General features: G+C 43.1%; 1 protein-coding gene across 2 annotated transcripts in view; it reads right to left on the reverse strand.

Annotated features, from left to right (window-relative positions):
* Positions 1-12,999, reverse strand: part of FTO (FTO alpha-ketoglutarate dependent dioxygenase) — a 173,600-nt gene that overhangs the window by 18,050 nt on the left and 142,551 nt on the right. The window lies entirely within an intron of this gene.

Genomic DNA, 12,999 nt, shown 5'->3' on the forward strand with positions numbered 1-12,999 from the left:
TCTCCTCTCCTAAATATCGGTGTATCTGTGCGTCAGTGCTTCAAAGTAAACAATTAAACTAAATCCTTAGTTGCTCTAGGAAAGAAGGCTCGCATATCGCCCTTAGCTGGCTAGATCAATTGCTTTTGCTTCAATAAAATTAGCAGGGAAGATGGAAATGGAATTTGTGGGTTTCCAGAAGAATTGAACAAAGCTTTAATGGAGTTATGAGACATTGGGGCACACATTTACAGAAACACCCGCTTTATGTTTCCATCGGTGTTCTCAAAGAATATCTTTATAAAAAAAAAAAGTTGAGTAGAACAAGGGACAAGGGACATAACCAAAGAACAATGATCGCGATTCAATTCCCAGAGATGCCCATGTTTTCTAATCTAAAACTTCTTTCTATTTCGACTTGAAGGAAGAGATTCAATTTTAGAGCTATTTGGATTTACCAGAGTCACATATTTGGTGCAACTGACAAGCCTACCACGAATTCTCTCTCCCTTTCCCTCTTCTCTCTCTCCTTTCTTTCTTTCTTTCTCTTTCTCTTTCTCCCTCATTCCTTTCTCTCTCCTTTCTCTCTCTTTCCTCTCTATCTCTCTTTCTCCTTTCTCTTTTTCCCTTCCTCCTCTCTCCTTTCTTTCTTTCTCTTTCTCATTCCTTTCTCTTTCCTTTCTCTCTCCTCTCCTATCTCTCTTCCCCCTCTTTTTCTTCTCTCTCTCCCTCCTCTCTGCTTTCTTTCTCTCTTGCCTTTCTCTCCTTTCTTTCTTTCTCTCTCCTTTCTTTCTTTTCTTTCTCTCTCTTCTCTCCTATCTCTCTTCCCCCTCTTTCTCTTCTCTCCCTCCCTCCTCTCTCTCCTTTTTCTTTCTTTCTTCTCTCTCATTCCTTTCTCTCTTGCCTTTCTCTCTCTCCTTTCTCTCTCCTCTCTATCTCTTTTTCCCCCTCTTCTCTCTCCTTCCCTCCTCTTTCTCTCTCTCTTTCCTTTCTCTCTCTCTTTCTCCCTATCTCTCCCTCCCCCACTCTCTTTCTCTCCTCTCTCCCTCTTTCTCTCTCCTCTCTCTCTCTCTCATACACAGGCTTCTATGAATAAAATAAAGGGGAAAGGAACATTTTTACTCGGTCATCAGAACTAGATTATGGCTTCTTTAGTGCTATGCAGTCAACAGTAGCCAACCCTTCTTTAAAATCACAAGTTTGGGCCAGGCATAGACCCTTAGAATTACTTACAGTTTACAACTGCTAACCATAAGAGCAAACGGCATCTGTTTCTCTCTACTAAAGACCAAGCACATGATCCAGTGCAGTTAATCAATAAGATAATGGAATGAATCAATAGCAAAGATTTTTAAAAGGTCTTAATTAAAGAAACACTTGCAAATACAAATGACGTTTTCAATCTATTGATAGTAGCAGGGTGAGGGGTTAAACACAAACAAAAAAACCCCCATCAACTCTTATTTTGCCCACTGAAGAATCCAATAGTTTGGGCGATGGCTTCAGTTATCCGGCTAATTAAGAGTTGCCACCAGACAGAGAAAGGCATCAGTTCTCTGGTGGCATTCCAAAATTACGTTGAAAGATATCACGGTAGGGAGAAAGAGGAGGAGGACCCCATGTGCATCTTGTGTTTGCTGTTTCCTTGGGCAGATTTCTCAAACACCTGAGTACCAGATCAAATTAGCTGAACAAGCTTTATTTGGCGTGGAGATGCAGATTTAGAATAATTAGGGAACACCTAAATTGATGGATCCCATTAATGCCAAGGAAGCCTCCAGCGAGTCTTCGAAGCAAACGTTAAGTCGATATTTTTGATTCTCCCCATGGTTATGCACTAAGACACTGTTTTAAAGAGTCATCAATCTATGATGTCAGCATTTATCTAATGAACCTTCAAAAATCAATGTCCAAAATGGCCCATTACAGGAACACACCGTTCTTGTATATTTTCGTAGAAAAAAAATGGGCAAGTTAAGTTTATCGCGACAATAACATGCTGGCGAAACTTGTAAGGTCCACACGATTGCCCTAGGCAACCCAGATGAATTCTGACTTTAGAAAAGCTCTCTGACGAACTTCAAAAGGACTTGCAATATGGGAATCTGTTCAAATACTAAAGTGGGTTTTGGACTCCAACAAATCGCTACTGAAATAAGAAGTAATGCATACCTCCCTTCACACCTACTTATGAAGTTCAAATTCAGATTTCCAATTCCATCATACAGCTACTAAAAGCAGAGTCCCTGATACAAGAATCCTTATATGTATATTACTATTTACTCGCCGTTGCTCGTTTCTGAACTGCTGAGTCGGCAAGAACTGGAGCATGTGACGGGAGCTCACACCATCCCGCAGTAGCAACCGGGTCTCGAACGCAAGTCTGCCGATCATCGGCCCAGCATTCTAATCTTATGAGCCACCGCACTCCTCCTCAGATAATTTCCAAGGTTCTTTAACAGCACTGTAAGGAATTTAAGGGACACAGTGGCTCAGTGGCTAAGACGCTGAGCTTGTCAATTGAAAGGTCGGCAGTTCAGTGGATCAAATCCCTAGTGCCACGTAATGGGGTGAGTTCCTGTTACTTGTCCCAGCTTCTGCCAACACGTGAAAAATGCAAGTAGAAAAATAGGGACCACCTTTGGTGGGAAGGTAATGGCATTCCGTGTGCCTTTGGCGTTTAGTCATGCCGACCACATGACCACAGAGACGTCTTTGGACAGCACTGGCTCTTCAGCTTTGAAACGGAGATGAGCACTGCCCTCATCTCACCGCCCAACATATGTGCTAGTTGTTCCCAGGAATGACTAGCACATATATGTGAGGGAACCTTTACCTTTTTAAGGAATTTAAAAGACCTGGGATAACAGCATTTACTAAGTTGTCTGGGAAATTAGTACAGTATTTAAGACATCAGAAGAAGAAACTCAACACCGTAAATTAGAAGATGAGAACACTAGAAGTGAAGAAATTTTGCATGCTAATACACACACTGTGAATTTGTGCCTTTTATGTTCTCATTAGCTTGCTTGCTTTTCTTTCATTTGCTCCTTCACACTCAGCTATATAGTTTAAGAGACTCTGAGGAATGGATGTAACCCACAGAACAAATATGAATGGCTCCCCTAATGAGAATCTGATTCGTGTCACCCCTGCCCTGAAGACTACAGCCCCCTTGTCAGAAATGGAAGATTAAAAATTGCAGGGAATCGAGGTCTTCTGAATTATTCTATGTTTTCCTCATCACTGTGTAAGACGCACGGAGTTTGTTTCTTGACAGTGTTTCCACAATACACTTGACAGTTGCATTCTCTCTCTCTCTCTCTCTCTCTCTCTCTCTCTCTCTCTCTCTCTCTCTCTCTCGTTTTTCTTTTCCTTCTGCCTCTTTTGTTCTGGCCTATTCAGTGGGGAAGCCCACTTAGCTTCCAAGCTAGAAGATGTTTCCAAGTTTCCCTTCCTTTTACTTCTTGTTAAGATTTACACTTGGCTCAGCCTCGCTCTTCTGTCCGCGAGATTCCTTGAAACGGATGTTTTTGACACACGGTGTCAGACCTAGACGAAAACGGTCGAGCTTGCGTTGGTAATAAACTGGCCTGTATGATTGTCATAAAGCCAGCATTCGACTTGCTCATAACTAGAGGTGACAGGTAGGCTCCAGCGGATGGGCTGTCTTGTAAACTCTCTCTCTCTCTCTCTTTATGAGCTCTCTCCTCTCGTTTCTCATTTCTTCAGTCCAAAGTTTACATCCTGGTTGCCGGCATATAACCGTTAGGCATGCTTTAGACAGTTCAGAGAAGTGATGGCTCGGTGAATTCACTGGGGTATTATGCTTGTTGGCTTAACAGGGTTAGTTACTTCCGCCCCCCCCCAAAAGGCACTAGGCTTCTGTTATTAGCTAAATTCACTGTATTCGTACACTTTGAAACGTTTAAAGGTAAAGGTTCCCCTTACACATATGTGCTAGTCGTTCTCGACTCTAGTGGGTGGTGCTCATCTCCATTTCAAAGCCAAAGAGCCAGCGCTGTCCGAAGACTTCTCCATGGTCATGTGGCCGGCATGACTCAATGCCGAAGGCGCACGGAACACTGTTACCTTCCCACCAAAGGTCGTCCCTTTTTTTTACTACTTGCATTTTTTACATGCTTTCGAACTGCTAGGTTGGTAGAGGCTGGGGCAAGTAACAGGAGCTCGCCCTGTTATGTGGCACTAGGGATTCGAACCACTGAACTGCCAACCTTTCTGATCGACAAGTTCAGTATCTTAGCCACTGAGCCACCACGTCCCCTTTGAAGCGTTTACATGACCTTTAGTACACATAACTAATCTGGAGCAGGAAGCAGATTACTAACAGGGATGGAGAGAAACTAAATGAATTGGGAAAGCCAGGAGTCAAATTATACCTGAGCTCAAAACTTTCCAAGGCCCCAGTCTTTGAATTAGGAATTTCAGATATGATGTCCACAAATGATTTTCTTCCAGGAAGCTGATTTTGTGGAGCAATATCAGCAACAAATAAGTCATAAAATGGAGTGAATAGTGGAGTTGGATAGAATCTGCTTTTTTTTTTTTTAATATGAGGGCATAAACCATCCTGCTTAAGTTTTTAAAACTCAAATAATTTGCTTCAGTTCTTTGGTGGAGCAAATGAGCTATCCAAGGTCCTGCAGTAGCATAGAACTGATACCTGTGTTTTCCTCCTAAAAATAGAGAGGGGGGTAATGCCAGAAGTGGGATCTTGCCCCAGCTGGAGGATGATGTTCTTGTGAGTTCTGACCCCCAGCTAAAAGCCAGCTTCACAGATCCAGGACATGAGCTGCCAAGTGCGTAATGAATATACCACACAATCGATAGGAAGAGAGATGGGCAACATCTGAATAGTTGGTTGAGATCGGCCGAGGGCAGAGAAGCTACCATTAGACATACATCAATAGCTGTAACAAAGCCGTCTAACAGATTTTGTACAGTAGGAATCCGCGTATGTATCAATAGAACAATTCGGACGGTGAGCAATAATAATGATGAAAATCAATGGCATTAAAATCGATCAATCAATAAAAGCTCAACAACTTAAGGGAGGCAGACCACACCCTTCTTTAAAGAATGGTTGAAAAATAGTCACATTTTTTTTTCAAAATCCTGATTGAATTTCAAGAAAAGTGCAAAGGGTTATAAATAATGTGGTACCAAAAGGAAAAAGTCCTTGTTCAACTGCCATTATTTTTCTTATCAAAATTTAGGAACAAGCTGCATTTGGCAAGATGGATTGTATCTCTCCTCTAGGCATGTTTAGTTTACAATAAATATGGAGATAAATTTGTTCAAGTCACATTTTAATGTCAAAGTTCTTAGTTTCCCATTTTTGAATCACTGGGACTAAATATTTAAGGTGCTCCTGTTCAGGAATCCATCCATCCATCCATCCATCCATCCATCCTTCCTTCCTTCCTTCCTTCCTTCCTTCCTTCCATCCATCCATCCATCCATCTGTCCTTCCTCCCTCCCTCCCATCTCTCCTTCTTTCCATCCATCCATCGATCTATCCATCCATCCATCGATCTGTCCTTCCTTCCTTCCTTCCTTCCTTCCTTCCTTCCTTCCTTCCTTCCTTCCTTCCTTTCCTTCCTTCCTTCCTTCCTTCTCCATCTCTGGAACGTGCCACTCATTCCTTTCCAGGGTTCCATTTTTGCACTCGACTCTCTGTTAACACCCTGTAGCTTGTTGGTTTGTTATCTTCTTTACCGAATGTTACTCCCCCCTCAAGAAAAAGTATTTATTAGGTTTTGTCCCCGCAGCTTGAGATATCTTTGCAATTACCATATTTGTTGTTTTTCAAAATGTACTCTGGCCCAAACTTTTGGATATGACTCACCCTCCCTGCTTGATTGACAGGGCCATGGAAATGATTGGCGGAGACTGCAAATAGGAACGTGTCATGGTGCAGAGGGAAAGGCTGCCGAACTTGAATAAATCAGAATAAAAAATGCAAGCGAGGCATTGCCTGTGGGATTTGATTCTGGATCCCCTGACCTTCCTTGAAACAAAAGTGAAGGAGCTGCTTAGCTTCTCAAACACCTGAAGTTAACACCCTTGTTTGCATTTCACGGAAAGTACACTTGAAAGTAAATAAGGAGCTGGGGGTGAATTATTTAGCATACAAATAAACAAGAGAATCAGTAGACACTTCCAGCTAAGTTCAACTGAAATATTCATCTGTAAATAACTCTTCAATCTGCTGCTTGCACGTATAAATACTACACGGAACATTAGCCTCAAGTAGCTTTTAGGGATATTCAGGCTCACCGGAGAGCAATTTTTATGTCTACCAGCATCTGTGGATTGTGATACGCACCGAGTCTTAATATAACCGACATAAAATTTATGGGAAGGCTCAGGACCATAGGAAGACACCATCAGACAGCTGGTGGCTGATGCGTAGCACATGCGGATTTTATATGCGCAGCGTAAACTAACCTTTGCAATAAAAGATTTAGCAGGTTTATTAGTTTAGGAAATCGCTATAATTAAGGATAATTCATAATGGGCGCTTATCTGCTCCTATGGCAATCGCCAGCTTCGTTCGAGCTCCGTTTTCTCGGAGCCATAAATAAAAGTGCGACTTCGCAGATGTGGCATTCAACCTGTTCAGGTTGGCTGGGCTTTCCTTCTGCTTTCATCCAAAGAATTAGGAGGTAAGCCAATAAAACTCAATGCGCTTGAAACAAATTAGTGGGGGGAAAAAAAAACACCCAAAGTGGAAGTTTGGGGAAAAAAAAAAATCTCCACTTCAGAAAGGGTCACCTTCTCAAACAGAAAACGCCCAAGCAACCTCAGGACTTGATAGAAAAAAAAGTCTTTCTCTAGCTTTTCCAGTTTGGAGATGTGATGCTGCTGGCCTCTAACACTTAATTGAAGAAAGGAGAAAGGATAAAATATGATTCTGTACTGGAGTAGCCAGAGCCGGGAGGTGGAGTTAAATGAGTCATCAGCCTGGAATCGTTACGTCACCACAAACTGTCTAAATCCAACCCCTCTTCAATTCTGTTGGCCTTTACCTGGTGCCGATTTAGTACTGAACTTTAATAGAGTAGAATCTTGTGTATGGCCTCCAGCCAGGGGTGAAATCCAGCAGGTTCTGACAGGTTCTGGAGAACAGGTAGCAAAAATTTTGAGCAGTTCGGAGAACCGGCAAATATCACCTCTGGCTGGCCCCAGAGTGGGGTGGGAATGGAGATTTTGCAATATCCTTCCCCTGGAGTGGAGAGGGAATGGAGATTTTGCAGTATCATTCCCCTGCCATGCCCACCAAGCCACGCCCACAGAACCGGTAGTAAAAAAAAATTGGATTTCACCACTGGCTCCAGCAATAAATATTTTGAACTGCAACTTAGTGTATGGTCTTGATTCCTCGCACCTGAGAGGTTCTGACCTTCACACACTATTCCTATTTTTCACTATGGTCACTAAACGAATGGTTGTAAGTCAAGGACTACCTTTATCTGCAGGTTCCCAAATAGAAAAAGACTGGGTGGAGGGGTTTTCCAAGATGTTTTTGCAGAAGAAGTCAGCTGGGGGCATTGTATTCAGCCCCCAGCCCATCCCCAATTCAGCCTCAAACAATTATGGGGCAAAAGCAATTTTTCCTATGAAAAGAAACTTCCCAGAATCGTCAAAACTGGAAAGAGAGACGTGAGTTCACTGGGTACAAATCCCTACTCATCAACCACATGGAATGTACAGCTGTGGTTTTCATCTACAGTTGAATAATGTCTTTATTAAGACTGAGCAACATATCAAAGAAGATGATGTAAGCTTCTCCAGAAGATTTGGTCAGCTGGGATTATTATTATTATTTTTTTCAAAAGAAAGCAAGGTATATGAAAGCAGACCCTTAGCAAGACTAGATACTTGAGACGTGAACAAGGTCAGTCTCAGCAGATTGTAGCAGACAAAATGCATTTTGGTTTTATATGTCACTGGCATTTACCGTATTTTTTGGAGTATAAGACTTTAATAAGGTTTTAATATATGTTTAAATTATGTATTTATACATTTATGTATTTTATGTATGCATATTTATGTATTTTACGTTTTATTGGGGGTTTTTTTATTTGTTATGAGCCGCCCTGAGTCCTACGGAGATAGGGCGGCATACAAATTATAATAAATAAATAAATAAATAAATAAATAAATAAATAAATAAATAAATAAGACGCTTCGGACTATAAGACACACATTAGTTTTTAGGGAGGAAAACAAGAAAAAAAAATTCTGCCTCTGCCTATTGGCATCCATTGGTATTCATCTGGCTAGCATCCTTGCAGCAAAAAGCAAACAGCCTGGTCAGCTTTAACACATTATTGCAGCCTGATTCAGCACGAGCAGCTGATTGGCGGTTGGATCGGTCTCCCGGAATACCGCCAATCAGCTGTTCCAGGCTGCAGGGATCGCCACAGCCCATCGCCGCCTCCGCGCGTTGCATTTTCGGCCTTCGTGCATCGCGTTTTCGGCTCCTGCATGCTCTGTTTTAAACCCGTTTCAGGCTTCCAGGATTGCCACAGCACATCGCTGCCAATAGCCCCTTCCACACGTCACGTTTTTGGCCTCTGCGCATCGCGTTTTCAGCTGGTTTCAGGCAGCAGCAATCGGCCGCGATGTGCTCTGGTGATCCTGGCAGCCTGGAAAGGTCTAAAATGGAGCATGCAGTGGCCGAAAATGGCCAGCAGGTGGGAACCAGTAGGTGGGCGGGGCTTCGGCAACATTCAGTCTATAAGACATTTCTACCCACTTTGGGGGGGGGGTGCGTCTTATACTCTGAAAAATACAGTAGTTACAAGACAATAGTGTGCCTTCTCCATTTCTGGAAAAAAACAAAGGAAAAATCATATTAATCCTAACTGAAACTCACTATCTACTATATTAAAGACAGGCAGGTCCCTTCCGTTTGATCTTCACATGTGTCTCGTCAATTAATCAATCAATCGTCAATCAATTCTATCCTGTTTCTACCATGCGACAAATTTTCATTTTTAAAAGCCAGAAAATTGCATTAAAATTTGTATGCATTTGCTCCTCTAAAATATGCTACTAAATCTCTACTAAGAATGCAAACACATTCTCTTTCTTTTTATTTTTTTTTAAAAAAGTAATAATTCAACCAAGAACGTCTTCAAAATATTTGAAAATCCGGAAATCTAATAGGGCAATCAAGTTCTGAATGCAAATATAGATAGATAAGTATAGATTCATCCAAGCTAGAAATAAACACCCCAAAACTCTTGGGAAAGATCTTTTTATGGAATGGCTGTTCTTGCTGTTGGCATCAGCTAATTATTGGGGGGTGGAGGCAGCCTTAGAAATTAATTCAAAGAGATCCAGTTCATGTACCAGTGATCTAAAGCACCTGGAACTCAGAGGAATCCTTTGGTTGAATACAGAAGCTTTGTCTGATTTGAGCTTCAGGTGTATAATTTTGCAAAACCATTTAAAAGATAACTGATATTTCCCCCTCCCTAATATACCTATATTAATCGCCTATTAATGGGACGCGGTGGCTCAGTGGCTAAGATGCAGAGCTTGTCAATCAGAAAGGTCGGCAGTTCAGTGGTTCGAATCCCTAGTGCCGCGTAACAGGGTGAGCTCCCATTACTTGTCCCAGCTTCTGCCAACCTAGCAGTTCGAAAGGAGGTAAAAAATGCAGGTAGAAAAATAGGGACCACCTTTGGTGGGAAGGTAACAGCGTTCCATGCGCCTTTGGCATTGAGTCATGCCAGCCACATGATCACGGAGACGTCTTTGGACAGCGCTGGCTCTTTGGCTTTGAAACGGAGATGAGCACCGCCCCCTAGAGTCGGGAACGACTAGCACATATGTGCGAGGGGAACCTTTACCTTTAATATCCCTATTGCTAAATGCTTTTTTTTTAAGGATATGAAATGATAAAAGAAGCGTGAATTGAATCGGCTAAATTTCTGAGCTCGTTCCTAAATCCCACGAGGGATGAAACTTTGAAAGTATTTTCTGAGTTCATCAGTTAGATATTGGCATCTGGAGTTGTAACGCTCTGTTGTTTTCCTTTCCTGGGGGTGGGGGATGCTGTTTCCATTAGATTTGCAGATGGGGATGGGGACCTCTGTTGGTCTAAAGAAAATGCATCAAAATCCATCCAGAACAGAAATACGGTGAAAAATCAGGGAGGATTTTAATGACGGCTACAGCTTGACAGAACTTAACAAGAGTCTCTCCTTCTCTAACAACACTAGAATTTGAAGTCACCAATAGAAGATTGAATTTCAGTGTATTTTCCAAAGCACCAGAAGGCAGGACAAGAAACAATAGATGGAAACTCATCAAGGAGAGAAGCAACCTGGAATTGAGGAGAAACTTCCTGACAGTGAGGGCAATTAACCAGCTTGCCTCCAGAAGTTGTGGGTGCTTCAGAGCTAGCAGAGTGTTTACTGGCCAGATGCCCTTCCTGTCACCAATGCAGAGTTTTGTTCAGCAGATATATTCTCATTGTGCCCAGAGAGAGAAATATCTGCCTCTACCTAGGATCGAACTCACAGCCTCCTGATTGTGAGGCTAGAGCTCCACCTCTAGGCCACCACATCACTCCTGGCATGTGATCGTATCTTCAGTGTAATTTCAGGATATATGCAATTAAAGGGTATACGGCGTATTTAATGGCCTAATCCTTTTTTCTTAAATTATTTATTTTTTCAAGGGAGGGAGAGACCATTTTACAGAGAAGCAGCAAATAGGTCTTAGGCTGAGTGGAGCCCCCATAGTTGTAGACTATGTCCTTGACTTATGACCATAATTGAGCTCAACATTTCTGTTGCTAAGTGAGTCATTCGTTAAGTGAGTTTTGCCCCATTTTTACAATCCCAGTTGAACTTGATTGTTAAGTGAATCTGACTTCCCCACTGACTTTGTTTATCAAAGGGTGATCACATGACCTCGGGATACCGCAACGGTCATAAATGTGAGTCAATTGCCAAGCGTCTGAATTTTGATCACATGACTATGGGGATGTTGCAATGGTCGCGAGAAAAATGGTCATATATCACTTTTTTTCAGGCCGCAGCCCACTAGAGAGATGACTAAAACATGACATGGGAATAGCTAGTGGTTAGATGTGGTACTGCAGGCTATATACCTCTTCACAGTGCTTTAGAGCCCTCTCTAAGCGGTTTACAGAGTCAGCCTCTTGCCCCCAACAATCTGGGTCCTCATTTTACCCACCTCGGAAGGATGGAAGGCTGAGTCAACCTTGAGCCAGTCAGGATTGAACTCCTGGCAATGGGCAGAGTTAGTCTGCAATACTGCATTCTAACACTGGGAAGGAAGGGAGGAAAAGAGGGAGGGATAGCAATAGCACTTAGACTTATCTACAGTGCTTTACAGCCCTCTCTAAGCAGTTTTACAGAGTCAGCCAATTGCCCCCAATAATTTGGGTCTTCATTTTACCAACCTCAGAAGGATGAAAGGCTGAGTCAACCTTGACCTGGTGAGAATCGAACTGCCAAATTGCAGTCAGCAGAAATAGCCTGCAGTACCGCATCTAACCACTGCGCCACCATAGCTCTGTACTCCTTTGGTCATCTATTCCCTTGGGCATTTATACAAATCCTACATGCTCCTCTGGTAGACGACCTGATGAAATTCCTTCTCCATCCCCCTTGAGGAAAAGGGTTATAACTAAATGGACCTGGTTGGCATAGCAAGGCTCTTAAACTGGTTTAGTGATGAAGATTTGGCCTTTTATCGTTTCAGATGAGGATAACCGGAGGTCCCATCTTTTCCCCTCCTTTCCACTCCTTTTAATTTCATCCCTTCTGAGTGCAGGAAGGAAGGCTATCAGCCCAGGAAACAGCCATCAAACCCAGCATGGGCGCATTAAAGCCCTGGGTGATTTATCCTAGGGATAAAGTTTGGAGATATACATCTGCATGCTATCAATATATTTATATACAGCCATCGAAAAGAAGAAGCCATTTGCTGAAGTTGGACTTTCCGTGCAATCGCCCGGGGCCCCAGGGCCCGGCCTTCATGTCTCTGTGCTGTATTTCAGCTTCAGACTGACAGATCTTCGTGTAAAGCTGGCTTTTCAATCCTTCACGACTATCTTACCTGTCACGTCCAGGTGAATGGTAGCACCCGGGTTGATCCCCAGCTACTTTCACACTTACTTATCTGTCTTTATGGATTCATCGGCTGTGTCAAGTGGGTGCATAACAGCATTACTGTCAGGTGACAAAACTGTCCCCGGTGTGTCACAAATGATTTTCTTTCCCGGTAAATGGGAGGTAAGCAGAGCACAGGCTGTCTGGCTGCTTCCCCCTTTTTCTGCAGCTTTTCCTGACCCACAACTCGAATTTAATTGAAATCAGGACTATTTCTAGTTTTTAAGGGAGGGAGGGAGGGAGGGAGGAAGAAGAGAAAGGAAGAAGAAAAGAAGGAGGGAGGGAGAGAAGGAAGGAAGAAGAGAAAGGAAGAAGAAAAGAAGGAGGGAGGGAGAGAAGGAAGGAAGAAGAGAAAGGAAGAAGAAAAGGAGGGAGGGAGAGAAGGAAGGAGGGAGGGAGGGGGGAAAATGGAGGGAGGGAGGGAGGGAGGAAGAAGAGAAAGGAAGAAGAAAAGAAGGAGGGAGAGAGAGAAGGAAGGAGGGAGAGAGGGGGAAAATGGAGGGAGGGAGGAAGGAAGAAGAGAAAGGAAGAAGAATAGAGGGAGGGAGGGAGGGAAGGAAGGAGAGAAGAACGGGAGGGAGGGAGGAAGGAGAGAGGGAAGAAGGAAGCAGGGAGGAAAATAGAGGAAGGAAGGAGGAAGGAAGAAGAGAAAGGAAGAAGAGAGGGAGGGAAGGGAGGAAGGCGAGAAGGGAGGGAGGAAGGAGGGAGGGATGAAGGGAGGAGGGAGGGAGGAAGGAAGGAAGTTAGGAAGAAGAGAAAGGAAAAAGAGAGGGAGGAAGGAAGGAGGGAGGGAGGGAGGAAGGGAGGTGGGACGGAGGGAGGAAGGAAAGAAGGAAGA

The sequence above is a fragment of the Pantherophis guttatus genome, chromosome 11 (genome assembly GCF_059756535.1).
Source record: "Pantherophis guttatus breed Tessera chromosome 11, ASM5975653v1, whole genome shotgun sequence".
Classification (NCBI taxonomy): domain Eukaryota; kingdom Metazoa; phylum Chordata; class Lepidosauria; order Squamata; family Colubridae; genus Pantherophis; species Pantherophis guttatus.